Genomic DNA, 14,630 nt, shown 5'->3' on the forward strand with positions numbered 1-14,630 from the left:
GTATTCGAGTCACATCCTAAGCAGGTGGTTAGTATTCAGCACAGGCAGTTTCCTCCAACAGTAGCTTCAAGAAGTCGCCGCGGCTGCCTTGTGGGCAAGGGAAAGAGCGATACTGAGGGGCTGGGGGCTGGAGGGGGGAATCATCAGGATGTCTCTCCAAACTGGAAATCACTCCTCAGGTGGTGACTGCTTCAGGATTGTACCAGAACTGCTAAATAGAAGGCTTGCGAACCCTGAGGTTGACGGAAATACAAATTTCCCTCCCTCCCTGCCTCTCTAGCTACTTACTTAAGTGGGCACACACACCTGTATGAAACAGCCCCTTGTGGACTGAGTGGCCATAGGATGGGGAGTTACTGAGGGGGTTGAGGAGTAGGAAGAAAGCAGGGGAAAGGAAAGGAATCCACATCCACACCATACATTTAAAGCGCATGGTTTCCCCCAGAGAATCTTGGGGACTATAGTTTGGCAAGGGTGCTGGAAATTGTAGCTCTGCTAGGGCTACAGCTCGCAGGATTCTTTGCGGTGGGGGAACCGTGACTGTCAAAGTGTCATAAATGTCCTTTAAATATATGGTATGGATGTGGCAACAGTAATGTTTCTTTGACTGTTTCAAGTTCCTCTTGTCCAGTGAACAGAATTTCAGATTCCTGAAAGGTCTTTGGTGTGTGTTTTTTAACAATTGCCACCTATCTGACTCATCCTGCAGCCCTCTGAGGTAAGCTTAAACTCTTTCGTTTTCCCAAGCAAAATAAACTTTCCCCCCACCCACAAAACTCCCCATTCTATGGCCACTCAGTCCACATGGGGCTGTTTCATACAGGTGTGTGTGTCCACTTAGGTAAGTAGCTTGAGAGGCAGTTTGGGAGGGAAGTTTTTATTTCTGTAAACCTCACGGTTTGCAAGCCTTCTATTTAGCAGTTCTGGTACAATCCTGAAGCAGTCACCACCTAAGAAGTGATTTCCAGTTTGGAGAGACATCCTGATCATTCCTTGATTGTGTATGACCGCCCTGATACCATCGTGGGCACAAATCATCATGAATGCAAAATAAAAAGGACGTCTGGAGGGGCCCTCTGTCATACTTTCTGGTGCCAACCCTGCCAGGCTCTGCCAAAAGGCAACCTCTCCCCTCACAAGGTGTGACCAAAGTGACCTCTGGGGGGGCAGACCAGCCACAGGTTGGTGGAGCCACTACCCCTGGCGTGGATGAAGCAATGGGGACACCCAGCCTGCCACTTCCACCCCCTATGGGGCCTAGCTCACAGGCATAGCCAAACTGTGTGTTCAGGGGCTGCCGTTTATCATGCCAATATTATAGACTCAGACAGCAAATGCAAAGCGCTATTGATTGGGCTGTCACAGGAGACGGACGGCACGGGGCAGGCGTCAATAAGAGCTGCAGGATGCCAGGGCCCGGTCCCTCGGTAAATCACATCCACAGGAGTCGATTCTTCCCCCCGCCTGGCGCTAATAGAGAAACCACCTCTTTAACGGCAAATGCCAGCTGCCTCTAAATCATCCAGCAGAGGGCAGGGATGGAGGTGCGTCCACTATCGACAGCCCGCGAGAAAATCGGACACGGAGCAGTGATAATGGCCAGCCTGGCAGCCATAAATCACCCGGACAGAGAGCAGTCGGGCGGCTCAGTTTTGCCATGTAGTAGCAACATAAACACAAACTTTGGGTGAGGTTGTTGTTGCTTTAAACTATCCCGGTGGCCTTCAGGATTGCCCCCTGTTCTCTTGGGCTAACTGTCCCTTCTTGTAGTTAACGTATTTACAAGACGATGACGCAGATTCGTCACAATGCATTTCAGTCACTCTTTTGTACTCAATTGGATCCAGTGGTTTTTATCTACTTGACACATATGCATGTTTTGGAAGGGCATTAGAATTACTGAGCAACACTGGGCACTTTCCACTAGTGCTACTTACTTTTTTAAACTTTTTTTTTTTAAGTGTTTTGATATATTTATACTGCCAAGAACTACATTACAACTTTCTGACAAATGTGAAACTCTCTTGGATACTTAAGTTCCCATCTGCATGTTAGTCTAGACCTGTAGTCTTCAACTTTTTTCACATCTAGAATCAAGCATGCATTTGGGGACACATTTCTTAATTAATTAATTTTTTTACCATATATTTATCTGGTGGTAGTGTTGCTATTGCAGCTTACCTTAGATTAAGCTGTGACCCAGTTGTAGGTTATATGACCCACCCTCTGAAGACCAGAGGTCTAGAGGAAGTGGCTAGGGAGTAGTTTTTCCCCCTCACAAAATACTGAAAGTTGGAGGCCCCCCAACACAAGTTGGAAGATTTGGGACAGACAATTAAGTCCTTCACACAGTGCATAGTTAAACTACAGTGGACACTCGGGTTGTGAACGTGATCCATGCGGGATGCACGTTTGCAACCTGCAGCGTTTGCAACCTGCGTTTGCGCAGGTGCGGGTTGCGATTCGGCGCTTCTGCGCATGCGCAAAGTGCGATTTAGCACTTCTACGCATGCACGACCGCCAAAACCTGGAAGTAACCCATTCTGGTACTTCAGGGTTTCGGCAGTCCGTAACCTGAAAAAACACAACCTGAAGTGGCTGTAACCTGAGGTATGTCTGTGGCCTTTATTCCTGCAAGCTGTGCAAGGCTTTAAAGGAAAGACAAATTCATGGAGGATAAAGCTACCAATGTGTGAGGAGTCTCTACAGTCATACCTCGTGTTGCGTTCCGCTCTTGTTATGGACTTTGAACTTACAAATGCAGCAAACCTGGAAGTGTTTACTTCCGGGTTCACTGCCCGCGCATGCGCAGAAGCGATCTGCACGCCTCGCGTATGTGCAGAAGCATTCGGTTGCACCGCGCACATGCACAGAAGAGGCGCTCTAGTTGCGGACTGTTCGGGGTGAAAACGGCACCCTGAAATGGATTAAGTCTGCAACTAGAGGTACCACTGTACTTACATTCAGGCATTTGTTGAGTTAAAGCAACACAGTGGGGGGGGGGGGAGTTGAATATACACCTGTATACATCCCACTTTTCACAGGTCTGCCGTGGGGACCCTTCTCTGCTCCCAAAGGCTCCCTGCAAGTTTTAGAATCCTGCTTTTTAAAATTCCGGGTAGAGCAGGCTCCCGGCTGCGGGCAGTCACTCTCTGACTCCTCACAGTGACCGGTGGGGTGGAGCTTGTCCCCACTGTCCCCCCTTGCATGTTCTTCTAACCCAGAAGATGAACACTTGAATACGGCTGAGGGAGATGCACTCTGCGTGTGCTCAGAGGCAGTTTCATCTAATTTGTAGCGTTGCCACTTTTGACTTTTCTTTTGTTATACAGATTGTTGGTTAAATACCCCGGAATCACTGGCTGATTGGAGCTTGTGGTTGCTAGAGAGATGGGAATCTCTGTGCTTTTAAATGAGGTGCCCATTGAAGCCTGGGGAAGGTCGGACACTTCCCCACACACATGTCCACTAAGGAGGGCTTGTGCACGTGCATGTGTGTGTGTTCTGTGTCAGGGATGGGGAACTTGTGACCCTCCAGGTGTAGCAGGATTCCCAACTCCCATGAGCCTCAGGCAGCATGGCCAGGAGTGAGGAAGGGTGGGAGTTGCAGTGCCGCAACATCTGGAGGGCCAGAGGTTCACCATCCCTGTTGTAAGTGTACCTTTGTAAACAAAGCAAACCTTAGAAATATGCCATATAGGTCTCCAGTACCATCTCAACCAAAGAAAACCTAAAGCTGATAGGAAAGTGCTGCCCCTGGAATTTCTCACCGCTCTTGCAGTGGAGACTAGACCTTGGTCTGATCCCAGCCACCTCTGCCTGCCCTTTTTCTTGCAGCCAGTACAGCGCATGGCCCTGACTGCCAGCTTCTTCCTCCTGCACCTCAGTTTTGCCCCTTGTAGAACTCAGCAGGGAGGAGGAGGAGGAGGAGGAGGAGGAGGAGGAGGATGGGGACAAAATTTGAGTTGGTTGGCTCTGGCTTCCAGCATCTCTGGCTTCACCTACTGCCTGGGCTTCCTGCTGTCCTCCCAACCATTCCCAGCAAGCACCAGGTGCTGCCACCACACTCAAGGAAGTGAGGAAAACACCGTTGTATCATTTCCCTAACGCCAGGATGGATGGGGACTTTCTCTTCCCACTTTCTCTCTGCTTATTCTGTGGGATGAGGAATTCACACTCTGCACTCACTCTGAGGGGCTGTCATTTATTCTTACTTGGCATGGTTCTTGGCTAAACCCTGGGACTGAAAACACAGTGGGGGCGAAGTAAGCCCCAATTTTGCTCCCTACATCTTGTATATTTTTTGGATACTGAGGCAGGGGCCTTCTCCGTCTGAAGCATTAAGAGGGTTAATTTTAACTCGCTGCTAGATCTGTTTCGTAGCTGCATTTCTGCCTTCCTGGGGGCCCTTGTATTTCCACCTACCTGCCTAGTAATTGAATTTCACGCCAGGCTGGGTGCCCGCCTCTGACTAACATTTTGGCTGCGAATTTCTTTTCTCCCTTTCTCCCTCTCTCCCTGCAAGACAGCAATTTCTTTTTCTCTTTTGTTTTTGCTTCCATCTTGTGCTCTTCTGTGGAAGGCAGCGCCGCGTTGTTGGCAACAGCAATCTGCGTGATTAAATCGATTCGCTCGCAAAAGGCAGATCAACATGAGAGATTTTTTAATTGGGATTTCCTTCCTTCCTTCCTTAAATCATAGTCCTCCAAGGGCAATAAGCATAGTCGAGGGCGTCATTCTGAACATTTCTCCCTCTCCATTTGGGGGCTGCCTCAAAGTCACGTTCTCTCGAGGGGAGAATAAATACCGTGCTGAAAAGAACGGAGAGGTTGTCGACTCCAACTTTATCTGTACAAAATACGTCCACGTTAACAGCCATGGCTACTCACTGTGGCGGTCGTGACAAGAGCAGTGGAAGTGGAATTAAAACTGAGATTCCACACGAGTGCTTAATATTCGGGGGGCCTCCAAGCTTTTGGGGTCAGTGGGCACATTTTCTGTGGTGCCTGTCTCAGAACGGCTGCTGTGGGGTGCATGGCATAATGCGAAATGCCTCCTATGGAGGCGGGAGCCAGAGAATTGGTGTGACACAAAATGGCTGCCACGTGTGAATAAGCAGAAACAGAGCCAAGGCCGCAAAATAGTACTGGTGTGGCCCTCCCCACCCCGTCAGCCTCCCATTGATGTGAAGAGAAACATATAACCCACTGCTCACAGGCAGAAGCTCTTTGCACCTCTCCTCTGTTCAGAATGGGTGGGTGTCAAATCCTGGCATCCCATGAAATATGGGCAAGTATGTGTGTGTGCAGTGTAGGAGAGGCTGCCCCAGGGCAGGCAGGAACTGAGCAGGAAGAACAAGTGGCTCTTTGTGGATTGTAGATTTTTGAGAGGCTGTTTACTGCTATCTTTGGTGGACATCGTAAGAGGTGCTGGCAGGCACACTGGCGCCCATGGGGTCCGCGTTGGGGACTCATGTCATGGCTGAGATGGTTATATAACATTTGCTTATGAGTTCCTTCAGCAAAGGAGATTTCCAGTGTTAATTAAATCTTCCCTGACCCACCCCCCAGGAGCCCCCATTTTCCCACTTAATCCCAGAGCTTGATCCCGCTCTCACTTTCCTCCCATGTTATAATCACTCGCTCCTTGCCTGTCTTCCTTTTTGGAGTCCGCATCGTTGCGATCTGGACCTGCTCCCATAACTGGAAGAAGCGGGATGGGGGAGCTTTTTACAAGCAACTTCCCATAGGAAAAGAGTCCCTGGGCAGCAAGTCTTTCAGATCCTTGAAATAGTGTGGAAGCACCTAGACAATCAGGGCACAGTTATTTGCTGCGATTTTCAGATAGTGGTTAGCTCCAGACTGACGCCCAGAACCAGTCCCTAGCAAGACCTTCAGAAATTTCCACTCCAAAACAGACTTATTAGAAAAACTAACCAATAAACTGAAACTGACAAAGGGACAAACAGAAGAAGACACCTTCACCCCGGTATGGCTCCCCTTTATCACATACACAGCCCAACAAGACAATGACAAAAATCCACCAACAGCATACAAATCAATCTGGCTAACCAAAAACACACGCCCCACTCACACACGAAAACAAATCTCACTACAGCGAACCAAAGACAACCAACCACACCCTAGGCCACCCCCAACCTCTCTCACCACCAAGGAAATACAACAAGCGAATAGTAAGAGAACCCACACAAGTGACGCTGACACAAAACCCCACACATACACTAAGTAGAAAAATAGAAGCATCGCCACCCGACCCCACCCTACTCGCCCTCCCCCTTCCCCCTCTTTTCTTCCTAACCTAACACTGTGTGTGACACTGATGTCTCACAACAAATGAAACTGATCAGTAGAAAACGCAATTTGAAAAAAGAGACGATGCACGTATTTTTGTAAACTAAGAAATCTTTAATAAAAATATTTTTTAAAAAAAACAACAAGCCCTTTTTACTCTGAGTGTCCTGGACCAGCCAAAATTCATCCAGGTTGCTTTTAACTCATCACACTGCTGCTGCTCCTGCATATCCGTCCAGGGAGAGAGGCCACTAGCCAATATGCCACGTTGCCAACGTGGGGACTGAGTGGAAGCAGCAGGCCGCTTGACTTGCCTTGGCTTAAAGCAGAATCAGGGAACCATGAGAAAGGTCATTTGGTTTCTGTGCTGTGTTGGAAGAAGAGGCCTCCATCAGCAGAGAAAAGCTGTCTCTGCTCTCCCCCTTTGCCTCTCTCTTCTTCCCCTTCCATCTCCTAGCCTTGCTCTTTCTTTCCCCTCGCTCTCAGCCTCACCATTCATTTCCCCTCCATCCCTTAACTTTTCTGTCTTGCCCCCATCCCTACCCCCTAACCTTGCTTTTTCTTAACCCCCCTGAAGTCACTTCCAGGCATCCTGCTACTTGAGCACTCATCCTGATGGGTTGGGTTGGGTTGCGTCAAGGCACACTTCCCCATCACTTTCCAGTCTTTGCTTCTCAAGATCTCTAAATCAACTTTCATTGTGCAACCTGAATTTGTCAGTGGTTCCCAATTAGCTGTGGGCCCTCTTTTCAAAAGCCAATCCATGGACCCTCTACTTTTGAAAACGTTGATAACTTTGTGGTAGTTTTTGTTAGGTGAACCTTCCAACATGTCCCAGCGCAAAACTGGGATGTGCGTCTTCTGGGCTGTGCTCCTGTGTTAGTCACCTGATTTGTGTGAGAGCACAACCCCCCAGTATGGGATGTCTCAGACAGTTAACGGGTATGTCCCACAGACCCTCTGGGTGGGTTTTGCAGACCCCATGGGGTCTGCCAACTACCAGTTGGGGACCGCTGGGCTGGGTGAACTGAGATTTCTTTGATGAGGTGATAGCCCTACTTTCTAACCACACTAGCTAATGGAACCTTCAGCTCCAGGAACCCTGCCCTTGTGAATCTCAGATGATGCAGTTGTTGTTGTTGTACGTCATTATAAATCTATTTATACTCCTTCTTTTCCCCTGATGGGACTTCAGGTGGCTTACAGATTAATAAAAAAAAAAGAACTTCTATTTTATTTTTTTTAGAAAAAGCTATCATTAAAAATCAATTAAACAATTGCTAGAATTAAAACTATATACATATATAAAATATGTTAAAGCACATAAGCAATAAAAACAGCACAGCACCAGTTTCCAAAAGCTCAACAGTCTTTTGGAAGACATCTCCCCCTGCCTGTCTTTTGGGCTTTCTGGAAGCTGCTGGCTGAGGCGGGTGTCGAAAACAGGATGCTGAACCAAACTGCCTTTGGTTCCCTCTCCTTTTTTCCTGCCTGAGTAACCCCACTCTACCCAATGATAGGGCCGGACCTACAGGGGGAAATGACCATTCATGCTTGGCATGTGGGGTGAGGAGGGCCGCAAACACCCAGTGGCCTCAGGGTGGGGGTTGAGCTGATGTCCCTCAATGCAGGTTACCAGAGAAGCTGATTTATCGCCAGCATCTCCATGGAGTCTGCACGGGCAATTTGTCTTTATTATCAGGGGCAATGCTGGTGTGTCAGTGGGAGATTTGCATTTTGATTGCATTTCCCCAGAGAGGACGCAGAACCTCCTCTTGCTTCTGTGCTCAGGCAAAGAGGAGCCCGAGGAAAGGACATCATCCCAGGACTGTGCTTTTCCTTCCTTTTTTTCTTTGACCTAGGACCAGCTGTTGTTCCATTAGTGGGTGCTGGGTCATTATTGCCATTTTTAAAAAAAAAATTTAACTGTGGTTTTCATTTGAATTTTTGTGTTGTTGTTTTTTATTGTTGTTTTCCATTGGTTTTGACGTAAATTGCTTTGAGTTACCTTTGTAAGAAAAGCAGCTGACAAATACAACAAACAAATCAGAGCCAACGCTGTGCCCTCGAGACTTTGGACTACATCTCCCATCTTCCCATGCTGATTGAGCCTGATGGGAGTTGGAGCCCAACAACATTTTGACAGCAACCACCCTGTGACTGAAGTTCCTTCCCCAGTCCTGCCGCTGTGGATCCTTTGCCCCTCTAAAGCTTGAATCCATATGCTCTCTTGGGTATCCATTTGACCTTCCAAACACATGTCCCTGACATGGGGGGGGGGGTGGTAGATCAGGGAAGCCACAAAAGGCCAAGCTCAAGTCCTGAAACATGGGAAGGAACTCCCGTGTTTACTGGGGTAAATCAGATCACATTGCTTCTAAATCTTCAGCCCAGGAGCCGGGCTGTGAGCACAGCAGCAAGCCTGCGAGCCACCTCTGGGCACTGCAAGGAAGCCAGGCCACCCTCCTTGGGTCAGTAAATCACTCACAGAGCTAAGGCTGCATGTGGCCACTCAAGGAGCCGAAGCAGCAGTTGGCCAGCAGCATTTGAGGGCTGAAGGATGGAGTGCCAAGGCAGGACTCCTGGGTCTTTTGGGCGAGGGCTGGTAGCTCGACAACATCACACACATGCACGAAGTCTGGTATACTTATGCTGCAGTAAACACACCTGCTAGATTTCACAACCAGTGCTTTGGCTTGAAATTTCTTTTCTGGTTAGCGCTCTTCAAATTACTGCACGGTGGCCCCGCGAAAGAGGGCAAAGACTCATTCTCCGCTGCTGCCTCAGAGGACAGGACTAGTTTTCAAGGGCTTTAATGACAGAAGGGCAGATGGGTGTTCAAGGTTAGGAGAAAATTCTGGATGGCAAGAGTAGTTAAACAGTGGGCGCAATGGCCCAGAACAGCGGGTGAAGGCCCTTAAGCAGAGGCCGGACAGTCACCTGTGGGGATGCTGTGAATCTGGATTTCCTGAAGCAAGGGGGGGGGGCAGACCAGATCACCTCTCAAGATCAATTCTGTGGCTTCACTACCAAAATTTAGCAGGGGGAAATGTGCAGGTGACAGAAGCAAGCCAACAATAAATCATACCCTGAAAGTTGGCGTTAACTCTTTATTAGCAAGAACACGATCTGCGCAGACTTGGCGGAGTGTCAGGCCTAATGTGCACAGCAGTTCATCCCCGGTGGGTCTTGTCCCATGGATCAGTTGCCAAGACTGAAAGCCCCTGCCTCACCACAGCCGTCCAAGTCCCCTCCTCTCCAAGACTTTTTCCAAACAATTGGAGACTGTGTCTGTGTGAAGCCAACCTCTCCTCTGCCCTTTTCATGCCTCTTCTGGTTTTTGGAAACCAGCAGGGAGGGACACTTGTTGCAGCAGAAGGGGGAGACACCCGTGACTCTTTTGCCAAACTCATCTCTGTCTCTTCGCCTCCCTCCTCCCCTGCTTCAGCTTCTTCCTCTGATTCTGGACTTCTCTCTGCCACAGACTCCCCCTGCTCACTAAGCCCTGTTACCTCTTCAGCTTCCGACACCTCCTCTTCCCTGTCTTCTCCCTCTGACCACTCATCATCATACCACCTCCAATCCATGGGCTCTGAGCCTTCTTCCCTTGGAGGATCCCCAGCTGGTTCCTCCTTCCATTCCTCTGCGTCCAACCAGTGCATGGCAGCAGGCAAGATTCTGCCAAGTTGCTCAGCAAGGGCAAAGCTGGTTAAGATGCACAGACCTGTTTCCCCCAACTGGGGCGTATGTGGGCAATGAAGACTGGGAAACTGGTCCAAGGGATCCAAGTTGCCCCTGCCCCACTCATGGCTGCTCAGAAAGGGAAAACAGTGAAAGCACTGGGAGCTCTGGTCATGTCATGTCCTGCACCAGTTTCACCCTAAGAAGTCAACTTGCTCCCGCCTCCTGGTGGCTGATTGACAAGTATGCTGGCACTCCATCTGTTTTTTGTGGGGTTTTTGTGGCAAATTCTGTTTTAATTTTATCAGAATTAAATGTTTACTAATTGATAGCATGTGTAATCATTTTGATTTGTTAAAACGCAGTGTTTTTTACACACACACACACACACACACCCCTCTGTGCTGGCTGACGCCACTGAGACTTTACTACCGCAGCAGGGCAGGTGGTGGCGGTTGTGAGGTCAACCGTCCTTTAAGGAGAAAGCTTTTTAATCTGCAAAATTGAATTGCTTATTTGTTTTAATCATTTGAGCTGATTTTAATGGAGCTGGGTGTCGGTGCCTGTATGTGTGTTCCCGTGCACTGTGCATTATCATTGCCCTTTAAATTGGACAACACCTTTGAGAATTTGTACGGAAAGCAAATTGTAAATATATCCCTCATAAAAGAGGCTAAGTAGACCCTGAATAGTTTTTTGTAGTTATCCAGTAGTGGGGTGCCCCCATGTATGCTACTTTACGTAGGACAGCCTTCCACTTGAAGAAGTCCTATCAGTTTGAAGGGCTATAAATAGTAGTAGTAGTAGTAGTAGTAGTAGTAGTAGTAGTAGTAATTCACAAGTGGCCGCTTGTTTGTGGTGGAGTCCCTGGGCAAAATACATTTTTGTGGAGGCCTTGCCTCCTCCAACCTGATCACCTCCAGCTGTTTTTGCACTCCCATCAGCCTCAGCCAGCATGACCAATGTTCAGGGGCGTTGGCAGCTGGAGTCCAGCGACATCCGCAGGGCAACAGGTTGGGGAAGGGTGGCTTGCGCATTCCCCCTCCTGCCTCTGAGTCCACTTCTCATGCGTGGCTGGAAGAAGAGAACAGGCAAGGGGATGTGAACAGGTGGCGGAGGGGCGGGCAGGGGCCTGTCAGGGGCGGCAGCTGTGCTTTCTCTTATTGCTGGCTTGGAGAAGATAGCAACAAGCAGGCAGTGAGGAGCAGCAGGGCCCAGGGGTTCTCTGCTGGTTGGCAGTGGGCTTGACAGATGCCTGGCTGTGCTGATCCCTGCAAAACAAAGCAAAATTGGAGAGAGCATGATGAAGGCAGTGTTTTAGCAGGGGCTGGAAGATTACCTTCCAGTGCTTGCACACTCCTCTCTACAAAATGACTCCTTCTCCATGAGCTCAAACACTGGACACTCATAGCAGGGCAAGGGCAGGCTCAGATGAAGTCCTACCTCACATAAATCACACACACACAAATACAAATACGAAAAGCAGTTTTCCATCCTTAGTGGGCAATGATTGCTGGCTCAACAGCACCCCCTGCTGACCATAGCTACTCTTCCTGATTTGTACGCTTGGATCCTGAATTTTACGTAGCAGGCAGAACAACTTGATTCAGCTGAAAATGAAGAGGGAGGAGGCCTTTGGTACTCTCGGCAGGCCCGAGCCCCCAGACCTCCTCGCTTCACTCATCTTCCTGCTCCCTTCACTACCGTCTACAAATTCACCACTGCCTCCTCCTGCAGGAGACACTGACGCCAATAAATCTGGGCCTGGTATTTTAATATTTGCACACTTCCTCCTGTATTTAACTAAACCCAGCTGTTGGCTGAGCTTTGACTCACCCCACTCGATTCAGAAACTAATTCATTGGGTCCAGCTCACCTTCAGCCTCTTTCCCCGGTAAATAAGTCACTGCCCCTCGTTTATCTCCGCATTTGCCTTGGCGACTGGTGCCTTGTTAAAACATTGGTATGTTTTGCTGCAAACATCATCACTCTTTGGGGTTCCACTCTCTCCCAGGGATCACTAGCAGATTTTAGAGTAGGGAATGGGTGCGTGCACAGGGACACCAGGAGCCCAATTGGATACTTACCATAAGACTGGCTGAATGTCCTCAGCTGGATTGCTCAGTTGGTTAGATCGTGGTGCTGATAATGCCAAGGTTGCAGGTTCAATCCCCATCTGGGACAGCTACATATTTCTGCATTGCAGCAGGTTGGACTCGATGATCCTCAGGGTCCCTTCCAACTCTATGATTCTGTTGTATTCTGGATGCGTAGTAGGTGCCACTGCAGTGGCAGAGGCAGGAGTATGCGGCAGGGGTATCCTTACACCACTGGGAGCTTGGCAGAAGCTTTGTGCCAAATGCAAGGCGCCAGCTTTGGGACTCAACACCCACACCCCTCCCAATACCAACCCAAGCCCTGTGTCCCAAGACCTTCAGAGACTTCTCTCCTCTGCATTCCTGCTGGCAGCAGACATGCTCTGTGTGTAGATTGAGGAAAGAGGCTGCTGGCCCCTGCTTCTGGGATGGCCTCACCGGGGAGCACCTCTGACATAGACATTTCTATCTTCTGGTGACTCGTAAAGACCTGCCTGCTAAAGCATCCCTGCTTGAGAGCGAGTAACCCACTCTGTAGTTTTTCAAGTTGCTTTTGTAGTTTTAATGTATCTTTATTTGTAAATACAAGTGTAATTCATGTTAGCTACTTTATTATTATGCCCACTTACAAAGTTTTTTGGGGTTGGGTGGGGTGGGGTGGGGGGGTTAGTAGTTCATGCATTTGTATATTTTACTCTGTCCTGGGACAGATTATGGTGCAGGGGTGGGCTATAAATATGCCTAATAAATAGACAATGAATTTTAAAAATGCAGATAGATAAAAGCCTTTGGCAACCCTTGAGATGTGGGGCTGGGGTAGGGGATGTTTCTGAAGTTGTCCAAGCCATGAGGATATTTATTTAAAATACATTTATACCCTCTTATGGGACCAAACCTTTACCAGGCAGTTCCCGTCGTGCAGATATAGGATTATAATACCGAGTAGAAGCAAGAGCAGCACAAATGAGAAACGTATCTATATATAGCTATGTAGATATCTGCAGAATAAAAGGCAGCAATAAGATTCGGCAACAGTAAAATAGCAGCAAGACAATGAGACCAATAAATAGTAACATCCAGCTTCAGTCCAAGAAAATTAAAACAAATAAAATAATTCAGCACCACTTCAGTTAATAGCAGCACAACGATATCAAGAAAAGGCTGTTTGAAACAGGCAAGTCTTTAATGGTTATTTGAAGGTTGCAGCGATGAGGTTGTCTGAGCCTCTTTTGGGAGACAGATCCATGAAAGTGGGGTCACTGCAGACGAGACCCCCGTTTGCCATATTTGAAATGAGGTCTTGGTTATTCTCAGGGGCTGCTGTTCATTTATTTCGTAAAGGCCAAAAAAAAAAAAAAAGTCAGGAGTGTAAGTGATATAAAAATGCTAACATGAATCATGCAGAGTATATGTTCTTGTAGAAGTGTCTAACCTCACTATAATAAAAGAGAACATTAAAGAATATGTTGCTACTCAGTGAGGGCATTACTAACTGCGTGTTTTACTTTTTTTATAAAAAAATGAGAACGTTCCATATACTGCTGCTTTAAGCCTGAGTAATAACTTCAGAACTACCCAGGGAGCCTAAATGTAGCCAAAGGGCTGTATGTATGTATAAAGCAAATAAAGGAAAATAAGTAATTGTCACTTAATAATTTATCTAAATGCCTAAGGGATACTTGAGAAATAATCTTTATTCTTCAGAAGGAACAGGCTTGCAGTAAGCTTGTTTTAGAGAAGTAATGTGGTTCCCTCCAGAAGTTGCTGGACTCTCAACACTCATCAGTCCTGAAGAGCAGGACTACTGGACGGAATGATGGGCGTTGTAGTCTAGAAATATCTGCAGTGCCCAGGGGCATAGCATGGGAGGGGCTGCCAGGGCAAGTGCCTTCTCCAAACCAGCCCTGCACTGCTTTGCGAGGCTGGTATCTGATCAGCGGCTCGGGGAGGGTGGCATGAGAAAGATGCAATAGTCATGCGCCCTTTGATCCCAGACTCCTGAGGGATCATTGCAGCCTTGCAAAGTGGGTTGGGGCTGGTATCGCTCCAGTGGCATTGGCGGTTAGGCCTGGGCTGGCACGTGTCAGGCTCCGTTCGTCCTCCATGCCCTGCACTCTGCTCCCCAGGCACGTGTGGGCGCACACTCTGGGCACCACAAGAACACACTCCGCCGCTTGGAGTGCCAGAGACTCACCACCCATAAGAATTTGCAAAAACCTCTGCTAGATCGGACCAGTGGCCCATCAGCATCCTGTTCTCAGAAGAGCCATCCAAATGCCTCTGGGAAGTGCACAATAAGGACTTGAGCACAACAGCACTCTCCCCACTTGGGATTCCCAACAACTAGTACTCAGAAGCATTACAGCCTCCAACCTCCAATTAGAATTTGTCTAATCTTTTTTTATTGGGGACGCAGGTGGCGCTGTGGGTTAAACCACAGAGCCTAGGACTTGCTGATCAGGAGGTCGGTGGTTCGAATCCCCGCAACGGGGTGAGCTCCCATTGCTCGGTCCCAGCTCCTGCCAACCTAGCAGTTCGAAAG

At 48.4% G+C, this 14,630-nt stretch overlaps 1 protein-coding gene across 5 annotated transcripts in view; it reads left to right on the top strand.

Moving 5' to 3' along the window:
• The window catches only part of MACROD1 (mono-ADP ribosylhydrolase 1), a 309,233-nt gene that overhangs the window by 289,568 nt on the left and 5,035 nt on the right, over window positions 1-14,630 (top strand). The gene's annotated exons all lie outside the window — the stretch shown is intronic.

The sequence above is a fragment of the Podarcis liolepis genome (genome assembly GCF_965112155.1).
Source record: "Podarcis liolepis genome assembly, chromosome: 15".
Classification (NCBI taxonomy): Eukaryota; Metazoa; Chordata; class Lepidosauria; order Squamata; family Lacertidae; genus Podarcis; species Podarcis liolepis.